The sequence below is a fragment of the Pinus tabuliformis genome, chromosome 6 (assembly GCF_031772625.1).
Source record: "Pinus tabuliformis cultivar Carrire ecotype Pingquan chromosome 6, CPIR1, whole genome shotgun sequence".
Lineage (NCBI taxonomy): Eukaryota > Viridiplantae > Streptophyta > Pinopsida > Pinales > Pinaceae > Pinus > Pinus tabuliformis.
In genome coordinates, this window is record NC_142292.1 from 1,338,861,553 (window position 1) to 1,338,886,185 (window position 24,633).

General features: G+C 35.0%; 1 pseudogene; it reads left to right on the top strand.

Moving 5' to 3' along the window:
- The window catches only part of LOC149263548 (homeobox-leucine zipper protein ATHB-8-like), a 74,907-nt pseudogene that overhangs the window by 9,300 nt on the left and 40,974 nt on the right, over positions 1–24,633 (top strand).

Sequence of the window (24,633 nt, forward strand, 5' to 3'; positions counted from 1 at the left end):
AAGACTTCTTATTTATACAAATGGGGACTTCCAATAGTCCTCCTAAAATCAAGGAACTTGGCTTCTCAGAACTGGAGATAAACAACAGTCCTTCTTTACTTGCTCGGCTGCCCCTTGGAAAGTGGACCTTTGTGCTCTGAGTTTCTGATAGAGAATTGAAGGTAAGGCTTCATAAATGAAGGGGACACCCTCCTACAAATCCTTTGCCTTGTTCTTCCTCGAATTTGGTTGCCAAATGCTCATTAAACCTTTGATTTTGTCTCAAAATTCACCAAAAATCTTCATAAAGCACACATTAGACTTTTTGGCATAATGACTAACCCAATTCACTCTATTAGCATAAATATAATAAAAAAAATGCAATACACTAATGATAATGGTGGATTAATTCGAATTAAGAGGAAAAATGAGCCCATATAATTACCCATTTATGGGGCTCATCACAAACCTTTGAGGGTCATCACTATTGATGCGTATATATGGTGGCGTTCATTAACCATCACTATTTAATATTTTTGGTGAGGGTCGAAAAATATCACCAAAGCTCATTGGTGATGGTCAAAAGAGCCTCTGTCACTAAAAAATGATCGTCGTCATTCCATATGGATGTCAGAAAACGATGGAATTGGTTGACCAACCTCCTACTGGTAAAGTAGATGCTATTCCATTGAGCTAGCACCCTTTAACGAAACATATTACTCTGAAATATGCACTTCTTTTTTAGATTCACAAGTTAATTTTTTTCCTGAGATCACCAAACTGTTCCATAGAGACCACCGAAACTACCTCTGAAATGTGAGCTCCACAGATGAAGAAATGCGACAAGCTCAACTGGGTATATATAGTGGTTCGTCCATCATTAATGGGATGACATGAGCATGTGAATAGGTGTGACATTGTAGAATGCTGACATGAGGATAATCTATATGAAGCTGACTTGAAGAATTTGACATGATGACCTTGCTTGAAGAAGGTGACTTGATGGAGGAGTCTTTGACCCAATAGTAAATGATTTTGACAATAACCTAAAGCCTACAATGGAGGCTTGACCTATAATTGACCCAAGCATGAAACCCATTCTTTAATAAGTCCATTCAATTTAATAATAAAATTATTTTTATTACATTTTGACTTCAAGTACAATTATGAAGACCAAACCTAGTTACATTTTCTAACACTCTCTCTTAACTAGGGAGGTATTCATATTTACATATAATTAGAGAGGTACATGGAAGATCTTAAACCACATCATCTATGGATGATTTTAGGTACCACAATGCCATGTACTAGATTCCTGACCAGGGAATTCTATTTGGGTGGGAATAAGATGGATTCAAGCTTTTAGCCTCTCTCGGTACCATTAGGATTACTTGCTAACCATCAACCTAGAAATCCAGGTGCATGTCAGAGCTCAATGGCAAATGCCACCTTTTCAACTCTGGGACCTAGACATCAACATAGAGTTTCAGCCATATATCCTCCCAGAAAATGCTTCACTCACAAAGCCTCAACATTCCTCGATCCAGCAGATCAAGGTTGACCAATCTCTCCCAATCAAACTGATTGGTAACTAGCATGCCATGAAAACCTTCAAGATATTCACCTGTATAAACATAACCCCAATCAATACTATACTATAATCAAATACAAACCTCTAGGGTCTTCTAGACAACTTGATGTTGCTTCTCAACTTCCCATAGTAGGACTATCAACTGAATCTTTGACAGAAGATTCCTCAATCATACACTTTCCTTCCTACTTAAAATGGAACAACATATTCTTCAATCAGATCTTTCTTTCCTTCTTTCAACAGCACTGCAAAGTGCATTCTCGAATTTCCTTCTCCTATTCAAGCCCTTCACTAAAACTTGTAGCTGTTAGTTCTGGTGTAGTGCATGACACATGAAGAAGAGAATCATGTTTTTCACTCCCTCTTAAATAGAGAGTATCTAATCATTTATATACAAGGAATATTCTCAACCATTCTCTTATCGTAGGAAGATTTCATCGAGGTTCCCTCTTAACCTAGGGAGTTATGCTTCTCTTTTTTATGACATCAGTGAATCTTTAATGGCTTCCAGCCTTCTTATTAGAGTCATTAATATATAATTATTATCACATCAATTTTACTTTATGATCATCTTCACTAACTTGAAGATGATGTACCTGCACCACTTAGATAGAAAGTACAACCAAAATTATAGAAGCATGAAGTTAGCCATATCAAAAACTTATAGCAACGGAAGAACTTAGACTTTACAAACATAATCAACAAGAGACTATACTTCAACGTCTTGCCCAGGTTTAGATACAACCCCTAAATCACATTCATAGCTCATCAAGATATCAAACTCATTTTATCTAGGGTTTCAATATTCTTTTAACAACAGGTTTCTTTACATAGAAAATCATAGAAACAAATCAAATTAATGAATCTAACAATCTTCAGAACTCATATGTTAGACTCCTCACTAAGACTTCATACATGAGCTTCAACAAACAAAACCAATCACAACTTAATCAACATGATGACTAGCATCTACTAGGGTTTGATGTAAACCCTAGATTTCTATCTTCAAATTTTCAGCAATCACTATATAGATTCATAAATTCTAGACTAGAGAATTTTAACTACTACTAGGGTTTAGCTGCTAAACCCTATATTTTCCAAACAACAACATTTCAACCATAATAAGTTAGAGTTTCCATGATCATACCACAAACCCCAAACATGACATTATCAATATATCAAATCATAATAGCAATTTCTCCATCAATAACCCTAAGTAGTTTTAGGGGTTTCACACATTAATAGTAACATACCCTTAAGTTAGGGTTTTTCAGAGAACCAATCTAGGGTTCTATACAAACAATAAAAGATATGAGGAGGGTAGATTTATCAAGAATCATTATGATTCAATACAACTAGTCATATCAATGTTAGTAATGTAGAATATCAAATGTATAATGTTATAAACCTTTATTGTGAAAATATAAATGATTCATAATTTAAGGCATACCTTTGTTTCTTGACAAACCTTTTTATCTCCAATGCTTTGCCTTGTGAGGCCTTCTTTCATACTCCTTGATCATTCAACAATTCATGGTATTCTATACCTATAATACATACTTTCAAGAAACACACGTGATACCAAGAGCATGATCTAATTTCTCAAGCTAGATCTTCTACATAACCATGGAGGATGGAATCCTATAAAAAGGTTATTCCTTAAGGACTTTTTCTTGAAATCCTAGATTATTTGTAAACTCTAGAAGACAATGATGCATGTTATCTAGGGATTAAAATTTCATCCTAGACTAGATATGTACCATTTGAAGTTAGATATATTTGAAAATATTTATGATTATACTTACCTTGTATTTACATACCTATGATTCCTAAGAGCTTATTAACCTTGTTGTAGTAAGAATACTTACCTGGTTCCTTGTACTCAGATCCTGAAAGAGTGCTTCCTTTGTGCTTGAGTTTGTAAGGACAGACTTCGTATAGTTCATGTGATGACACAGTCCATTAAGAAGCTTCATACTTTGGTTTACACATAGTAATAATATCCATCATCCCAATCTTCGTTGCTGTAGGAGTGACATAGTTCATTAATGGTGACAATGTGGTGGTAGCTAAAGCTTCTTGTTGTGGTGAACACTTATCAATGTTTTAGTTCTTATAAATATTATTGCTTCTTAACAATGCTCCAACTTATGATCATATCAAAACTTTGACCACATATCATAGAACCTGAATTATTTTATGACTGTAACTTCACCGAAACTGTGGTAACTGTGGAGGTACTGAACTGTGGAAATACCAAATCCTTGTAATAACATCAATTCATTGTGAGAGTATTATTATAATAGCATCACTATTATGTATCCAGACCTTCTCACTTTGTTGATAGTGAAACCTTCTCACGATGATGGAACTGAAACCTTATCATTGTAGTGGTACTGTGACCTTCTCTTTGTTATAGCATTTAGCCTTTCTTACTGTGATATCACCATTTTGATAGAACCGAGTCTCATATACTGTATTAGCATTACTGAAATAGCACCAAGTTGAGGTCACAAGATCATAATACTATGGAAGCACCGAGACTGTGTTGATATGGTGACTGAGATGACACCGAGACCCTTCTTCTTCTGCCTATGATTATACCGAGAGCACACCTGTGATATCCGAATTTTTTCTCACTGTGTAACAACACTGAAACCAATTCACTGTAGTCTGTAATAATCTCAGAGATCCAACCTTCTATGGTAGCACTGAGATCATCTGAGCTTCTGTAGTGAGTTCCATTAGTTTCATTAGCCTAGAACTGCCTTTGACCAATACCATAGCTCTGACACCAAGTTGGAAAATCCATAGGTTAGGAAGTTTAAGTACAATTATGAAGACCGAACCTAGTTCCATTTTCCAACACCTCCCATATGGGTTAAAAATACCTATGTTGCCATTTTTGGGTGTTTCTCGAAGTGTTGGGACAAGCACTGCAAGGAAGCTTCTTGTCTCCAGCCTGTGAACAAAAAGCTTTCTGCCATGAACAAGTTGTTAATGGAGGAGAATGACTGCTTGAATAAAGAAGTCTCATAATTGGTGTACGAGAATGGTTATTTCAGGCAGCAGTTGTAGAATGTCACAGTTCTTTTAAATCCTTGTTTTGTTTTTGAGGTTTTTTTTGGATTACATGCTTCTGGATACTAAGTTTGAGATTTTTTTTGGGGTGGGGGTTATTGTAGGCCTCCATAGCAACTACAGACTCTAGCTGTGAGTCTGTGGTTACAAGTGTTAAACATCAACAACAAAATCACCTAATGCCCCAGGATCCCCCCAGGGATGCTAGCCCTGTTGGGTATGTTAAATGCCTTTACCCCTAAAAATGCATTTATTTTCAGAGTTGGGTTTTGATTTTTTTCTGCACCAACAGGCCTTTTTATATGTTTTGTGGCTTGGTTATAAGTTTTATTTTCATTTTGTTGTATTCATTAGATCTGTTCTAAGTAGGGTATTGTTTATGTAATGGCTTGATTCATATGTTATGAGTTAGTATCAGTGATTTGAAAATCTACAGGAGCCCAAATAATTGTGGCTGCCTAATGGTCTCAATAGTAGTGTCCTTCTCTATTCCTCTGATAAGTCAAGTGATATAAATTAATCTCTCTATGTTGAGAGGAAAGGGTTAAAGGATTTTTCAAGAATCTTTTGAGATCGCAATTGTATCTACCCTGCAAACTCCTACCCATCTCTCCCATGTAAATAACTTCAAACATAAAGAGTTGTTGGATTGTGCAATCCACACCTTGATCTGGAACTGGTAAGGATTTTCGGAATAAAAAGGGCATGTAGTTCAGTGATAGAGAAGCCTGGGGAAGTTCTTGAGTTCGATCTCCAAGATATCTATTTTTTCTTGAGTAGGAAACGGTGAGAATGTGAGGGCCTAATAAGCATGGAGATGTGTTATAGACCTGAACTTCACCAACTCAAAACTAATACAAAAATTTTTCTTAGGAGATGGGACTTTGTTTCAGACTTGTAACGGGTGCTGATATTTTTTCTATGCATAGACTACTTTAGTTTGTTATGCAGTTAGGAATTGATTGTGTTTGTTGTCTGGAGTCCTGTAAAATTGTTATCTACATTTTACACCTACAAAATGTTTCAGTTATGACTAGAGTATGGTTTTTTTGCCTCCTGTCTCTACATATTCCTTTCTATTGCAGAGGAGGCTTTAACAAAGTTTATTTCAAAGGCTAAAGGAAATGTTGTTGAGTGGATCTAGATGCCTGGGATGAAGGTTTGTTCTCCAATTTTTGGCTGAACACCATTTTATGTTACTGTTTTTCTAATGGTAGTTAATAATGAGAGTTGGTTATTTTGTATAGCCTCTTCCGGATGCTATTGGAATTGTCACTATTTCACATGGGTGTACTGGAGTAGTTGCATGAGCTTGTTCTCTTGTTGGTATAGACCCTACAAAGTTAAACATATCCCCATTTCCATGGATCTTTGTCTTCACTTCAGGTTGATAGATGAATGGGTGCTTATTTTTTGTTGTTTAATTCAGGTTGCAGAGATTCTCAAAGATTGCACATCTTGGCTTCGAGATTGTTGAAGTGTGGATGTTCTTACTTCTTTCTCAACTAGAAATGGAGGAACAATTGAGATTTTATACATGCAGGTGAAATGAATTGTAAGATGAGAGGTTTTTAGCCATCTAAAATTTGTGAAGTTTTCATCAGTGTCTAATTTGAATGCTACTATTAATTGCAGAGGTATGCACCAACTAATTTTGCTCATGCCCAAGATTTATGGACTCTTAGATACACTTTTGTATTGGAAGATGGTAGTCTTGTGGTACGTTGGATACTTCTTGCAGTAACTTGGGGAGTTTTAAGAAAAAATCAAGAGTTCTGGCCTATTTTCCTTTCTGATTTTCTTGTACTTTTCTTTTGTTGGCATGTTCCTAATTCTATCTTTATTTCTTCCCCAAATGTAGCTTTCTTGTCTTAGTCACATTTCTAAAGCATTTATTCTTCCATAATTTTCTCAACTAACTTTGGAAAACTTCCAAAACATTTGTCAAAGGTTTGCGAGAGATCCTTGATTGGAACTCAAGGAGGTCCCAACATGCCCATTGTTATCACTTAAGAAATGATTTCTAAATTCAGAGCATCAGTTCCATTCCAACGGATTGGTGTTAGCCTTGGACTAGTCTTTCCATGGTTGCATTAGTGTCTAATATCTAGAAAAGAGTCTTGTTGGTATGGTCAAATAGGGTCAACACTCCGTTCTTGCCCATCACTAGTCCCACATCACACATTATTTCCATGTGTCAAGCTTGTGTCAAGGTTTATATTTTACATTTTTTCCTAAGTCATAATGTTAGATGGTGGTTAAGTCACTTTATGGTTTTTAGAGTCTAATTCATAGGGCTAGAGTCTCATTTCCATCATCAAATAAAGCTCAACAACCTTGTTTTACACTTTATGGATCTCATATCATGTTTTGAAAGTCATGTGCTTAGCCATTTTGAAAAAATTTTGAAACTTTCTATGAATCCACCTTTTCGTAGTTCAGACAGTGTAAAAATCTAGTTTTACACTACGAAATTACTGAACTAGGAGTTTTTGTAGCACGCTACGAAACCCCTGAAGCAGCCTGTTTCAGCAGAAAAACTATTTTTACTAGTCAACTTCCAGAAGGTTTCCTGAGCAGCTGAAAACACAATTTTGGAAACGGAAAGAGGCTTTTATTACTAACATACTGAGCTACGAAAAACTCGTTCAGTTTCTTCAAATTCATTCTGAGATGGGAGCAATTTATGGTTAAAATTGTGCTACGAAACTGCTGTAGGTGCAATTTTGTCTTCTGGTTTTAGCAATCTTCACAAAATCAGACCCCTGATAGGCTGCTGATCAGGAAGACCTTGTGTAACTCTTTCAAACCAACTTTTGGTTGAGGCTTAGAATCCTCAACCTGAGAGGACTCTCTCACTGGATTAAAGATTTTACTTTGAAGATTAGATGGCTAACTCTATGGAAATTCGAACAACAATGTATAAATGGTTGTAATACCAATTAACAAACTTCCATTGGGTTATGGAGTCTAAGTGTGTTTCAGTACAACAACAAGATAAATTTCACATGGAAGTCAGGGCATAGAGGGTTTTAACATAAAATAAAAACAAAGATATAATATAGAGAACACAGCCTACAAACACATGAAGGAAGTTAGAGCATCTTCAAATGAATTCTAAGTAACATGTGTCTATACCACTGCAAGTAAGTATGTGAAGGAATCCATGAGGAAAATCAAACTTTGAAACCCATTCTGAATCCTGAGTAGTGAAAGCAGCGCTTTGTATTAACCTGAAAACATGCAGTCATATACAATAGCACAATGTGCTTGTTTCTTTGAAAATTGCCGACCTCAAGTGCATTACATCTCTTGTCATATATAGAGTTCATTACAAGCTTGGATTCCTTCCTCCATCATGAGAGGAATTTGAATTTTCCATCAGTGACACCTATTCTAACCATCAAAACAAACCTTTAAATGCATTTGACAACTAACTAGTAGTCCTAGAGACCTAATACAACTAGGAGTGTAACTCCTTATGATGACTAAACCACCTCAACTAAACATTAAATACATTCTTTGACAACTGCAACCTCATGAAGTCGAATTTGATGAAGCCTCCCACGTTGTCACCTGACTGCTGATGACAAACCCTAAAAATTAGGGAACATGTTTCCCTCTTTTTAGGTTTAGGATCCTTGGAAGTTGGCACGACGGACAGAGCCTTTATCTCCTCATCAATGACACATTTTTCGAAACTGAAGGAGGCTTTTTTAGACCATGATTTCTAGAGAAAAAACCTCTCTTTTTTTTTTTTAAAACACTTCTCCAAATGTCCAGAATAGGTCCTTGAAAAACACGTGTAAAACAGGAAAAATCATTTTTCTGAAATTAGGGTCTCAATGAAAGCTTAGTATCTCCCAACTGAAAACACTTATGAAGAAAGTGAGATAGGCTATTGTATATGGAGATTTTATTAAGATAAACCTCCCTTAGAATTCCGAAATAATTTTTCCCGTAACCAGTAACGGATCATAAAAAAGATTGCTAAAACCAGAAGACAAAACTACACCTACAACAGTTTCGTAGCGCAAGCTTAATCATAAACTTTTCCCACCTCAGAACGAATTTGAAGATAATGAAAGAAATTTTTGTAGTTAAATATCTTAGTAAGAAAAGCCCCTTTCAATTTTCAAAATTGAGTTTTCAGCTGCTCAGGAAACCTTCTGGAAGTTGACTAGTAAAAATAGTTTTTCTGCTGAAACAGGCTGCTTCAGGGGTTTCGTAGTGCGCTATGAAAACTCCTGGTTCAGTGATTTCATAGCGCAAAACTAGTTTTTTACACTGTCTGTGCTATGAAAGCATGGATTCATAGCAAGTTTCAAATTTTTTTCAAAATGGCTAAACACATGACTTTCAAAACATGATATGAGATCCATAAAGTGTAAAACAAGGTTGTTGAGCTTTATTTGATAATGGAAACGAGACTCTAACCCTATGACTTAGACTCTAAAAACCATAAAAGTGACTTAACCACCATCTCACATTATGAATTAGGAAAAAATGTAAAATGTAAACCTTCAAACAAGCTTGACACATGGAAATAATGTGTGATGTGGGACCAGTGATGGGCAAGAACAGAGTGTTGACCCTATTTGACCATACCAACAAGACTCTTTTCTAGGTCTTAGACACTAAAGCAACCATGGAAAGTCTAGACCAACGCTAACACCAATCCTTTGGAATGGAACTGATTCTACGAGTTCAGAAATCGTTTCTTAAGTGATAACAGTGGCTCCACTTGGGATAGTGTGCCCCTGTGGTACACTAAGAACTTGTAGCTCCTGTGCCGCTATCCATCCTCTAGAATAAAACTCTGAACTTCTGCCCAATCTGCCCCTCAAGCCTTTAATGATTTTTGAAATAATAATTCAAACTGCACCTACTGAAATAGATGGTCAATCAACCTACGTTGACATTATTTGCACATTCCTACCTACCCTATCAGCTGAAATCTCCACTTGTAGCTCAAGGAACATGAAACTTCCAATGAAGCCAGTCATCGATCTGATTTGACACTTGAATCTCTTGACTGTGCTTGAAGAAAAAATAAACCAGATACTGAAATAACCAAGGTAGCATGAGGTGTAACTATTGTTCAAGATGAAAATATAACTGGAAGCCTGAACAGTAAATCTTTTCCATGTAGTCAGCTATAGGGTCAAAAAACACATGTTTAGTTTGATGATTCTCATAACATTCTATATCTTCAAACAACTGATCCTCAACTACACAACATTTATTTGATATGCTATCCAACTTCTTTCTTGAATGATTCCCACAAACAATGTAATTTTCCTCATTATTATGATCATTCTTTGATGTAAGCTGCTGCAAGGAATTACAAAAATGAACAACCTTTTCCTCTGCCTGAGGGTTATAAAAAATTTCCTCCAGCATTTCTTCTTGGTGTTTGTAATTGTTTTCATACTCTTTATGATCAAAAGACTGGCAAGTTTGCTGCATCTCTACATCAATCTCAGAGGATGTAATATTATTTTCATAAGTAAACCCCTCCTGATTTTCATGATGCATTTCATGGGATGTTATAATTTCTTCTTGGTGTTGAAATGTATTGTTATGAAGAGCCTCTAAAATTTCTTCATCCATAAACTCATCATCATCATAATAATCCTCCAAATATTGAATTAAACTCATAGAATGTTTACAACAATCTTTGACCAGCAATAAGGAGGGATGACACTCTTTATACATGTCATAGAATACATCATCAAAATCAGCAAGAGAATATAATGAACCATTTTCCAAACTTTTATACCAAGACCATGCTTTTCCTTCTAAAGTGGCCATAAACATCCTCATGGGACAATCTTCAGGGAACTAAACCTTAAGACTACGTACATGTATATGAAACCTAACCAAATGAAGAGTAGCATTGTCTTTCTTTTCATCTTTGAATATCGAAAGATCCTCTAAACAATCAACCTTTGGCGTGGGATTTGGAAAACCATGGATATGAGACTGATTCATAGGAGCATACCTGGCATTCATTCTTGCAGTAGAACTCATCTTGTAACTTCATCAATCTACTGATCTTCTAGCAGTGGAGTCACCTTCCAATTTTTTATTTGATGTGTGGAGTCACCAAGGTAGTTTGGAGCCTCAAAACGATGTTTGAGCTCCTGCTACCTTCAGAAGTTCAGCCTCTTAATTTCGGGAATGAATAGACTTTAGGCTCCCGGTAGACGCACCAAAATGTTAACACAAAATCAGACCCGTGATAGGCTACTGATCAAGAAGACATTGTGTAACTCTTTCAAACCAACTTTTGGCAGAGGCTTAGCCTCCTCAACCTGAGAGGGCTCTGTCACTGGATTAAATATTTTACTTTGAAGATTAGATGGCTAACTCTATGGAAAATTCGAACAAAAATGTATAAATGGTTATAATACCAATTAACAAACTTCCATTGGGCTATGGAGTCTAAGTGTGTTTCAGTACAACAACAAGATCAATTTCACATGGAATTCAGGGCATAGAGGGTTTTAACATAAAAGCAAAACAAAGATATAATTAGAGAACACAGCCTACAAACACATGAAGGAAGTTAGAGCATCTTCAAATGAATTCTAAGTAACATGTGTCTATACCACTGCAAGTAAGTATGTGAAGGAAGCCATGAGGAAAATCAAACATTGAAACCCCTTCTGGATCCTGAGTAGTGAAAGTTGCTCTTTGTATTAACCTGAAAACATGCAGTCATATACAATAGCACAATGTGCTTGTTTCTTTGGAAATTGCCAACCTCAGGTGCATTACATCTCTTTTCATATATAGATTCATTACAAGCTTGGATTCCTTCCTCCATCATGAGGGGAATTTGAATTTGCCATCAGTGACACCTATTCTAACCATAAAACAAACCTTTAAATGCATTTGACAGCTAATACAACTAGGAGTGTAACCCCTTATTATGAATAAACCACCTCAAATAAACATTAAATGAATTCTTTGACAATGAAAACCTCATGAAGTTGAATTTGATGAAGCCTCCGACGTTGTCACCTGACTGCTGATGACAAACCCTAGAAATTAGGGAACATGTTTCCCTATTTTTTGGTTTAGGATCCTTGAAGGTTGGCACGTGGGATAGATCCTTTATCTCCTCGTCCCTGACACATGTTTTGAAACTGAAGGAGGTTTTTTTGTACCATGATTTCTAGAACAAAAACCTCTCTTGGATTTTTAAAAAACGTCTCCAACTGTCCAAAATTTGTCCTTGAAAAACACTTGTAAAACAAGAAAAATCTGTTTTCTGAAATTAGGGTCTCAATGAAAGCTTAATATCTCCCAACTGAAAACACTTATAAAGAAAGTGAGATAGGTTATTGTAGCCAGAGAGTTTATGAAGAGAAGCCTCACTTATAATTCCAAAATAAGTTTTCCTGTAACCAGAAACGGATCTTGAAAAAGACTGCTAAAACCAGAAGACAAAATTGCACCTACATCAGTTTCGTAGCGCAAGTTTAACCATAAATTTATCCTACCTCGGAACGAATTTGAAGAAAATGAAAGAGGTTTTTGGATTTCAGTATGTTAGGAAGAAAAATCTCTTTAATTTTTCAAAATTGAGTTTTCAGCTGCTCAGGAAACCTTCTGGAAGTTGACTAGTAAAAATAGTTTTTCTGCTGAAACATGCTGCTTCAGGGGTTTCGTAGCGCGCTACGAAAACTCCTAGTTCAGTGATTTAATAGCACAAAACTAGTTTCTTACACTCTCTATGCTACGAAAATGTGGATTCGTAGGAAGTTTCAAATTTTTTTCAAAATGGCTAAACACATGACTTTCAAAACATGATATGAGATCCATAAAGTGTAAAACAAGGTTGTTGAGCTTTATTTGACGATGGAAATGAGACTCTAACCCTATGAATTGGACTCTAAAAATAATAAAAGTGACTTAACAACCATCTAACATTATGACGTAGGAAAAAATGTAAAACGTAAGCCTTGACACAAGCTTGACACATGGAAATAATGTGTGATGTGGGACCAGTGATGGGAAAGAATGGAGTGTTGACCCTATTTGACCATACCGACAAGACTCTTTTCTAGATCTTAAACACTAAATCAATCATGGAAAGACTAGATCGAGGCTAACACCAATCCTTTGGAATGGAACTATTATCACTTAAGAAATGATTTCTAAATTCACCCGTGGTGCAACAGTTTGTTAGAGCATAAATGCAATCGAGTGAATATTTGATTCGGCCCTATGAAGGTGGATGTTCTCTAGTTCATATTGTTGACCATATGGATTCAGAGGTATGGATAAATTCTCATGAAAAGCCTTTCAACGAAGGGAAATAACCTCTAGGTAGAAGTCTCTTTTGATCAAATAAACCTGATTGTAGTATTTCACATGGCACAGACCGTCACTCCCAAGTATTTTGTTTCCACCTAGTTCATAGTACATTAAACCTTCCGAGGATTATTCAAGCATGAACCTTCCATGTATGTGCTCGTAGTATGGTCATAATAAGCCAATTGTGTTCCGTCTGTAAGACCATCAGGTTTGGCATAATAATTAGGGTTGGAAGTTTCACTATTTTAGGATGAGTAATAGTTATAATTGGTCATGGGAACATAAGCTACGATATATTCTTCTATCTATGGAAGAACATGGTGAAACTTATTACTTCACACTAAAATTTAATGGAAAAATTAGTTTGTTAATAGCATGGTAGGGCACTCAAAAAATTTAAATTATCAGACAGTTTCAGGTTTACAAAGAGGACAAAATTAAAGAAGCACTGGTACGCATGGAAACAAGATAGCTCTCTATATATAGAATACTCATTTTATTGGAAATTATCCTTTGATATATTTTTTCCTCCTGGATTTTCCACTGTAAGTGCAGCTGCACCTCGAGTTGAGGCATCCATAGTAACTAAGGCTATCGAGCTAATGGTAACAACAACTAAAAATTGGATTGAGGAAACCTCGCCTGTACTCATGGGCCCTGATGAAGCACCAATGACATAAGTGATGCCTTTAGTAGAGACCTTATTAGTGTATGTGTTGAGTCTTGAGTTCCCAACATAAGTGATAGCACCAATCTGTTCATAGTAATTGGACGTTTGAGCGTTACTAATCTCTGCACTCCCACGTATTGTGTTGCTACCAGGCTCATAATACACTAAACCTTCCGGAGGATTATTCAAGCTTGAACCTTCCATGTATGCACTTCCATGTATGCCTCCGTTGCATACCTTAGTCACAAGTTCAAAGCTCGAATCGTATCAGTATTCTTGAAAAATGGTTATAGGTATAGGAAATTGTTGGAGAGAAAATATAAAATAAAATATGTGGGAAGATAACCTGTTGCAAGAACATGAACATGGCAGGTACCAAAGTCATACTTTGAATATATAAAATTTCATTCTAGAATATATAAAAAGTAAAACTAAATGGAATATATATAGTACTCGTGAAGAGCATTGAATATTAAGTACAACTTTTCAATCCATGTAAGAAGTTCAAGAGGATTGGGACTTTGCTCTTGAATCTATTGTTTGAGAGGTATGAACTATTTTTCTTGGTTAGGCTCTTATTTTTCCTCAAAACATTGTACTCCCATATCTTCTATTTTTGTGTTGTCAAAGTCTCCATTTACCATTTCCTCTTAGGAGACATAATTACTCGGAACAACTTCTTCCACTCTAGGTTCATCTGTTGGACATAGTTTATCATTAAACTAAACATTTATGTCATTAGAATAGGTCAATTTAACATCTCCATCCTCTTCCTTCACTTCTTCATCTAGGTTAACTCCACTTTCTTGTTCTTGCAAGCCTTTCTTCTGATTGTCGTGAGAGCGTTCTATTGAAGGCTCTGATTTTTCAGGTGGTATTGAAGTAGAAGTAGGATCCTCCTAAATACTATGGACCATAGGTTCTACCTCATGTCCACCCTCTCTCTCCAAAGTAGTATCATTAAGGCCTAACCCATCTCCCTGTGAGCTTTCTTCCTTTGATATGTATCTTCCATCAGCTGATCATGTAACTTGTTGAACCATAGTAGTGGGTATTTCCCAGGTGGTTTCCCTAGTTTTAACACTCCAATAATAATATTGACCACTTTGGTCATTCTTAAAAGATTTACATTAATTATTGTATCTTCGATTCTTTTTTCCTGTGTAGAACCAATGTCTATAACCATTGAATTATTGGAGTCCTTTATAACAGTCGCAAAACCTTCCAAGTCACTTATTATGATTTCCTCTTTTGTATCTACTTTATTCAAGATTGAGTTTTCAACATATGCACCCTCATGTTCAACATAAAGTTTTCTTCTATAAAATCCTTTTTAAGGTCTGAACTATTTTCAATAAGTCCATTGTTTTGCAAATCTGCAAGGAAATCTACCACCTAATAAAATAGAAAAGGACACAAAAAGACAGGACTGACATTTCTTAGTAAATATGTCAAAAGACAAAAACATATAACTTAATGTTGATATTTTTGATTCATTGCAGTGAAAATTAAACAAGGCGTTAGGGTTGTGCATGACAACCCTTGATAAATATACATGTTCAGTTGCAAAACTTCAAGGCTTCAGCTAAGAGATACATGCTTCCTTGGTTTCTATGCTTTCCTCTTCTCCCAATTCATCATCACTGTACTGTCCAAGAAGTGATAAGGGGTTTCCTAACATTGACCTAGAAATGACAGATGAAGAACATCAAACACATATGGTGGACAACTAGAAAGGGCATCAATTAACAGAAAAAGGGCATTTCCATCACTATTGTTATGACCACAAAATTAAAATGATATCTAATATAAAATCCATTGGAAGAGCCCATTATCCCTAATAAAAACATAGAAATACAACTCTTAGGAGCTTAAGATGATTTTCTATGCATCGTGCACACGAGACATCAAGCACCTGACACAATCAGTAATTTGTTAAGAGATACAAACCAAATAAAGATAGAAACAGACAAGCTAAAGTGGCAATTTCTGCTTGCTAATGCTTGTATGTTGCCCATATGGACTCAACAGGTTTGGAGCCATTCAATTTTCACTATTTCATGCGAAATTTATCTAACCCATTGAATGTTTCCAACATTAGAGCCAACCTACAAGGGCTCAGAAGAAACTTATCATGCCAAATAATATTTGTTCAACCAATATTTTTGAGTTTTCCCATGGAAAAAATGCCCCGTAGGCAATTATTCTTTACATAGGCCTCAGTGAAGAAGCCCAGTGAACCCACCTGATGATGATGGTGAAGAGAAGAATTCAGTGCCATGATTCTAGTAAACATCACCTACAAATTCATCACGTAAAGATGTGCTAGCCACAGTTCCTAAACAACACAATACAATCAAATAATTAACATTTTTTCTCTCAAATGAGATGAAAGAAGTAAGAAAAAATATCATCACTAATCAAGTGCCATAGAGCACGCAATAAAATAGTTTTTACATGCTAATATAATCAATGCAAAAGTTGTTGGTATAAATTGAACAATCAAATATGATGCATTAGAACTCCATATGCATTATGCTCTACAACAAAATATGCCTTGACAAAGCCCAAATTTAGCAACTATCAAAATCATATGCTTTATAGGTAAATACCTAAAACACATGCTTGTAATCTACACTCCATTAACATGCATGAGTTAGAGGATTTTTTCTACACACAGAAGATATGCATCCACTCGCTCAAATGGAGATACCTTGGGTAGAAAGAATGGATTTTAATATTTGAAACTCCGCTAAATTTGTTACATAAAAGGGTAAAAAGACAAATTGTTGATGTTGTGCAGCTTATGGCTTATGTTTATATCAACCTTTGTTTAATTAATACAAATGTCACCACTTCAGAAAAATCCACCCTTTCTTTTATCATCTAGTTTGTTATCAATAGAATGCCAATTTAAATTTCCATCAATTAGTTATTAAGTAACTATTGGCTTGATTTCGCTGTTAATGTGAACAAACCGTTGACCTCAATTAGATGAAAATAATTATTTCTACAGCAGAAGTAGAATGTTGGACTGAAATTACCTATGTTACTCCAAAAAAATAGTGATTAAATTGTTGCAAAACATGTGTAGAAATGAATTCTAAAGGATATAGATAACAAAGCTAAATATGGTAAGGACCAGTCCTGCACATCCCTAGTGGATGAAAACTATTCCATATTTCTAGTTGGGTGATAAAAGGAAATTGAAATAGCTTAGTTTTGTATTGTCATAGGATTAAACATCAAGGAAATGGATGAAAATGCTTCTAACTAATCCTTGTTATCCTTTTTACTTGAAAGATGAGTCTTCCATATTCTATATAGTGATTGCACATGACAGAGTTTTAGTGAACTATATAGTGAAGGTTTTTCCTGAGTTTTATTCCACTTTACAACAAAACATCAAGGTAAAATTCATTTACTCAAGAGAGAAAATGGTTTATCGATAAAATAAGGTATATTTCAAAACTTGATATAGAAAATTGTGGATCACAATCATTTTCTACTTACAAAAACATAAATAGCAAGTACTTCAGTAAAAGAACTGCCCAACAAATCATATCCATAAAGTTTCATCCCAACAGATAACTATTTATTATTTGATAGATCCACACCTTAATCTTAGATCAATTAAGCAGCAAGAGGGATGTTATAGACATATTTGGGCACTGCAACCCCAATCTTATATGTCGATAAACCAAGGGCTCTTTAACTCCCAAAAGTGTTGTTTCATACCCTAAAGAACCATCGTCAACTGATTACATCATTCCCCAAAAGTTCCACCTGAAAAACCACTTAGAACTGGCCAAAATTGGACCATATTGACTGCTCCACTGTTAGGGTACAATGCATACTGACTTCTACACTAGCCAAGTGATTTCCATACTGAAGAGGCTTCTGTGGGGTGCGATGAGCGAGGATGGACAAATGTCCAAGATAGTTTGCTAAGTGGATGCTCATAGAATCTTCTAGAAACTTCCCTTATGACACTTGCCTCTCTGAATTCGCCCAAGGATGAGTAAGAGATCCAAGAAATCTCCAAGTGGAACTAAGAACAAAAAGTGGAATGACATTAATAAAAAACCCATAGATGACTCACACCATTGCAGACATCTATAAATGGATCCCTTGTCTGAGAGATCTAGAGGCTGAAACTTTGTAATTTGTAAGGAAGCGGTGATTGTTTTTCTTTGAGAAAGAGAATTGTATTGTTGGGTGATTTTTCTTTTCACGAGGTGAAGAGGGCTTTGATGTCAGGAGGATGATGCTAGATCAGATAGCTGGGTTGTAATTCTCCCTTCTATTTTAATAAAGTTCGTTCAGTTTTCCTCCATACAATCGTGTATTTGTGAATCTTGTTATTTGTGAATGCTATTGTATGTTCAATGTATTTATGATTCTGCATTGTTTATGATATAATAGATCGAGATGCTTTGATGCTGTTTTTTTACTTTGTTTCTATAGGTATTCTCTAAGCGGAAAAAGTAGGAGAGGAGTTGCAAGCTCTATCAAGGGGGGAAGAAATCAATCAAGGAGTCAAGCAGAAGATCCAGGTTGGTCTCTTTGCTTCTCTCTTATCTATCATACATAGAGGAAATCACAAATTGCTTTGATTGTTTGTTTCTAGGATAGCCAGCAATCCTAGTGGGATTAGCTGATCGAAAAGACACTAGTTTTCCCATAAACAAGGGATCAAAAATAAATTGTGATGCAAAAATCTATGTGCTTAAAAGATTCTCTTTTGATTTATGATGATTAATTTTACTATTATAGTTGTCTATAATAGGATAATAATCCACTTTTTAATTTTCTTTGTAACATTACAAATCTCAAAATTTTGTGAATTTTGATTTATAAACCTTAATCATGTGGAACATCTCACTCATACGGGGTTGCAGAGTGCTCCTCACTTCCCTTAGTGCAATTAATATTGCAATTTAAAATGATTACTCTCAATACTAAGGATCAATGGGAATACAAAAGTGTTGCCAGAAAAAACCATCATTGATGGTAACGATGGTTACTAAATTAGGTCGATAACTAGTTTGCAGCTAAAATGTGCATCAGACAAATGGAATGGTTATTAATAGCTATAACGGATTGTGTCAGTATGTCGTGTTTTAGCCTGTAGCCTATGTTAGAAATAAACCAAAATGATATCGTAAGTTAAAAACATGTACTCTAGTTTTGTGGACATTTCAAACCTATAACTTGCAATTTCACATAAAGAAAATATGTTCACAATCATTGTATAGCTCAAAGTAGAGAGATATAATGAAATATGGTTAAGGTAGTTAAAAATTCATATGATCCATTTTCCTAATGTTTTCATAAAATATTGTCCATAATTTTCCATAGCTACAACCACCATACATAATGATACTTAAAATTTCTTACATTTCATGTAATAATAGCCTTAATTTTTCACAGAGATATTTTGAATTTCTAACCAAAAGGCTTCGTGACAAATAAGTCCCCTAGCCAAAATCACGCAACGTAATGAGACACCTTTATTATTTTTTTCTTGGCCACTAGAAATGTGCACTCATATGGAGGAAAACAACAAATACTTGTCACAATTTTGAATCAATTATCATCTCTACTCAAGCAGCAAGCCATTTCGTGTCCTATGTAAAGCAGTTGGATATTGTGTTTTGATGTTAACATGAATTGTTAACATATTAAACTTATTGTTATCTCCCCCATGATATTGGATTTTCTACTGTTGCCAAAATAAGTCAACTTCTTTAGAGATGCATTGACTAACAGGGCATCCTCGTTAAAAAAATAAAAAAGGTAGCCTTGAAATTCACCCCCAAGAAAATGCATCATCCATTATCTACACAAATCACTCGCCAAGGACTTCCTCCAATTCACAAGGTTTTCACAATCAATGTAACTAAGTTGTCCTTAGACCTCTCAAAAATCCGCACCACAATAATGCTATTGAATTAAATTGCATATCTTTGGCATTACTTAGATTGTACGCTACATATGGATACAATCAATACCAATTTCTTTACATGCCAATTAAGTCAAAAGATTTAGCTAATTTTTTGCATTGATCATGTGCAGATAGCATAATATATAATTGGAGAATGAAAATAGTCTGGAAAGTTCTACTCCATAAAAGTTTTGCACAACATTCTGTAACAACACTAGTATGTATGGCCAATGATAAGTACTCTGATACATTTTAACTTAAAATTGTAGGTTCCATCAGGCCTTTTATTCTATATTTTCATTTATGTTCCTGAGTTTGGTAAGTAAAGATTCAATCTTAGAAACCCGGAGAAAGCTAGGAGGAAGAAATTATTTTTCTCACACTTAACAGGTATTCTTGGTCCAACAGTGTGAGAATAATTGAGCTATACAAATATATAGCAGCAGGAAACAAAAATAAAGTTTGCAATAGGATTCAAACACTTAAACAAAGTCATTCAACAAAGTAACCACGAGGTTGAACTAAAACTTAAAATAAAACAACAGAAGGCCATAGATATTATCACCATAACTACATTGCCGGAGGAGTCAAAATCAATCCCTGCCATTCAAAATTTTTGTTTCTAAGGAAGACTTAAGCTACCTGAAAGATCTTCTAGAATCTATAATGGATATCTCTATTAGTCTTCAACACTATCAATAATGACTAAAAATAAAGAGTTGAAGGAGGACCACTGCATCACTACTACAGTAATCATTGCAAAGAAAAGGGAAAATATGTAGTTGGCGGGGCGTAAGGAAAAATGAATTAGAGAAAGGGAGGTGATATCAAATATCATGTAATGGATCAGAATTTGATTTGAACAATGAAAATTACCAAATATCCATACATTTTCCCACAGTTCTGAAACTACTACTTTTCTCCTTCTCTCCTCCTCTCTCTCAGTTGTGGTCATCATAAGAAGGGTAAAATAGTGGCCCAGGGCATTTCCAAAGTCATACTTTCCATGACATATATACACATAATGTAGAAGAAAATATATAGATTAGGAGAAAGGACAGAAGAAATTTAGGAGTTAGCCCAGAGTTAGTAAGAAAATACAGAAAAAAAAAGAGATGACCAAGGTGATGAAAGACTTGATGATCACGCCGCTTGGTGAAATTGAAACATCTCATCGAGAAGTTCATACAAGACTAGCACAAAACACGCACTGCTTAGCAATCAGGATTAAGTATACCGTTTATCTTCCAATTTAGAGGAGGAAATAACGTGGTTCAATTCAAATTTGGAGGGAGTTTGTAGACCTGAAGTTGGAAAGAAAATTTAGACAATGATGGGTGGAAGAATAGTGAAATTTCTATAAAAATATTTTATCTTTCCAACAAATGTATTATTATCCATGTATTGACTAAGGTCCACAATTATTGGGATGTTCTCACAACTCATCACACTTGATAAATCCATGTCTTGGTAGAAAGGGCATGCAACTCCATTGACACAGTCACTCTAACATTGTTCTAGTGTCTTTATGCCCTTCATGGCTTGAATAAGTTCTCGCCTCTACCATTCCCTGGACAACTTCTAGTGGTCCAAATTGCCAATAGGATTCCCATTAGAAATAGATACCTATGCCCAATAGTTGAATTTAAAGGCCCATGTGACATCATAACTAATGGTGACATCTCCTTCCTGGTGAGGCAGAAAATATGTTTCATTGAGAATAGTTACAAAATTAGGCTCCTTTTTGGAATAAACCTTCATAAATCCATTTGTAACAGAAGGCTTGGGACATGTGTGACCTTCATTAGCAAGGATGATTTTTTTAGGCACAGGAGTACTATTTTCTCCAACTCACAATTTATTGCATTTCATCACAATCTAGACTGCTATCTGGTTTATGTCCCCAGTAGTTTCAATGGCAGCCTTGAGATCTCTCTGTGTGAAACCTGCCAAAATGGTGTCATTTCTCACTTCGGTAGGAAAAAATGACCTATTTTCCATCATCGCATTGCTTGTAGAGATAAGCACCTCCTTGTGGAGAAACCCAATAAATATCTTCCACGCTTTCAAATCCTTGGTACTAATATTGAGTGTAGTTGCAATCGACTGAAAAGTGTAGGGCCGTTGTGTTGGATCCATGACATAGGGGTAGGTTTTTACTAGATTTCTTTCTTGGTATGATAGGTAAATGCCAATTCACAAATTCTCTGTGTGCGATGGAGATATCTAAAATTGGGCCTCCACCCACCTATTGTTATAGAGGAAAAACTACAACAAAATCCCTAGAGCAATAATCCCTCTCCTAGCCATTTTTTCATCTCAAACTAAACCCCAAGATTGTTTCTCATAGCAGTCCCTAACAGCTCCAAAAAATTATTCAAATTTGCAATGAAAACCCTCTTGGGTGCCTTGGTTATTAGTTGCATTGGGTATTGGAGTAAATATCTTGCAAATGTCGTACCTTCTAGATTCCTTTACTATCTTCAAAATGTACCCAATTGGGTCAATGAATTCAGCATCTTTGCGAGCATACTTTGGTCCCAATCGAAATGCTCTCACCTATGGCAACACCTGATCATCCCCCATCCTACTAACCTAAATCCAAAAAAAACAATATTCTTATCATTTCCATTTTATATTTCAGCCTACAACCCAATAATGAGAAACACAAAACAAATTAAGTGGGTGTTACTTACCTCAAAATTACTCTCAGTATCACTATATGGTTGCAATAGAAGAAACCAATCACACATCATTTCCTTCTCAACTTTAGCGTTAGGTTTTTTGACTATATAGTGCTTGTGTTTTATTATTAATGCTTAAAACCTTTCTATATTAGTGTTAAACTTTTTTCTGGTCTTTCCCTCCAAAGAAAGAGTAAAACTATTTCCCTCCAAAAAGAGTATAAAATTATTGTATATTGTAAATATCGTAAACTTATATTCTATAATGTATGAAACTATTATAATTTTAACATTATAGATGGATTCATAGACCCTTTAAGGGGTTGTTGAATCTTTCTACCTAATTTTTAACATTGCAGGTACATTTAGAGAGGGGTCTCTAAATTTTAACACTATAGATGGATTCAAAGACCACCCCTAGCCTCTCAATCCATTTGTAGTGTTAAAATTTAGTGAAATCAATATCAAAATTGTAATTTTCCATTTCTAGAGTGACACAATTAAAAATGGCTTAGCATAAATGAATAATCATGTACTTTTTATTTCATTATATTTTTATTCTTGGACTATATTAGTCATTAGCGTTCATCATTTCTATATTTGTCACTTTCGTTCTAGCCACACATTTTAGTCCTAGACAAAATTAGTCATTTAACCTAGTTTCTTTTAGTTGGGTCACTTATTATTGAGTCGTATATTTTATCCGTAGACTAAATTAGCCATTTTTAGTTGGGTCACTTAAAATTGCTCAAATTTAGTAGTAGTTCACTTGAAATAATTGTGGTGACTAAATTTTTAGTCACGTAGTCACTAATATCTCATTTTGTACTAGTGAAATCAAAATATCAACATCCTTTTAATCAATAAAATCTTTGACTTAAGCTAAAAGTGGCCTAGAATTGAATCTTATATCAACCATGTCAAGTAACTAACATTGGGTGAGAAATACAAGCCATGCGTATTGGATTAGTGAAATAATTGATCTAATAAAGCTCAAAATTAAACCAATGACTTGCAGCTAAGAAAAGAAAATAAATGACTTAGAACTAAGACATAATGTTGCCCTTTCAACCTTACTGTTAAATAACTCTTCTTTATGTCAAAGACCATTAAATTTTTTCTGATACCATGTGGAATTGGTATTGTAACATTAACCTTTGATAGTCTGTGTCCACAACTACTTCTGAATATTCGCTCTGTTACAAGCATTTGGGTCTAGATAAGATACATGAAAAAACCATGAAGATGAAAATTAAATCTGCATCGTTGTAAAAAAAGGGAGGAAAGAAAATATCCACAAATTGAAATAGATTGTAGGATACCTAATTCCTCCAACATGATTATCTTGTCATGAATAATAAAAAAATAAATCAGGAGAAATGTAATTTTTGCCACATTTTGACAATGAAATATTTTTCATATTCTATGAACAATTGATGAAAAAAGTTAGCTACAGCTTGTCAACATGAGGATTATAGTAAAAAATAAAGGAACTGCTCCAACACATATATAATCCTAAACATAAGTATCTACATATATAATTATTTATTAAGGACATTGTATTTTGTGAAAATTTGGAAGTCAAATCTTTGAAATAACACAATTTATGGTACCATTGCCTTACAAAGCCCATTCAGGAATTTCTTCAAAGTTCAAAGTTCAAACAATTAACATGTAGCCAAAAAAATCTTGGATTTGATAAGGAGATAACCAAGAGATACAGAGTATATATCTCACATTTATATATCCTAATTTCTTGACATTGAACTGAAACTTTTCAACATACAATTGTGAATTCAGCCAAAATGATAGAAAAAAATATTGATGGTTATTTTGCTAATATAGAAGTTTTATACATGCATTTATTTAAACAGTTAACTTGCAATCTCAAACATATCTAAGGATGCACAGAATACATTGCATCTTTAGTGCTAGTGTGTGAACTTGAGACATCGATGTCCAACATTTAACAGTTTGCCTACAATACGCACTAGCTAAATAGGTGACCAATACTATTGTAGGTATGTGTTATGAATGGATGTATTGCAAGCCAATAAGAGTATTGTTGGAACAGTCACGTCCAACCTTTCCAATTTTGCCTATAATTTTCACTAGTCTAATAGGTGAACAAAGGGAGACCTTGGGTTGGGTACAACATTGTTTGGCCAGTGACTTCATTGGGTTCCTAAGTCGCAAAAAAAATAAAGGCTATCTATGAGGGCATGACAGCTAGGGAGTTCCAAGGAATGCTACGAAATACTAACACATGATAGATAGTTCCAAGGCACGATAGGCATGCCAATACAATCCAAGTTCTAAGGCATTCCAAGATGTGCCAGGTGCCATGGTCTCG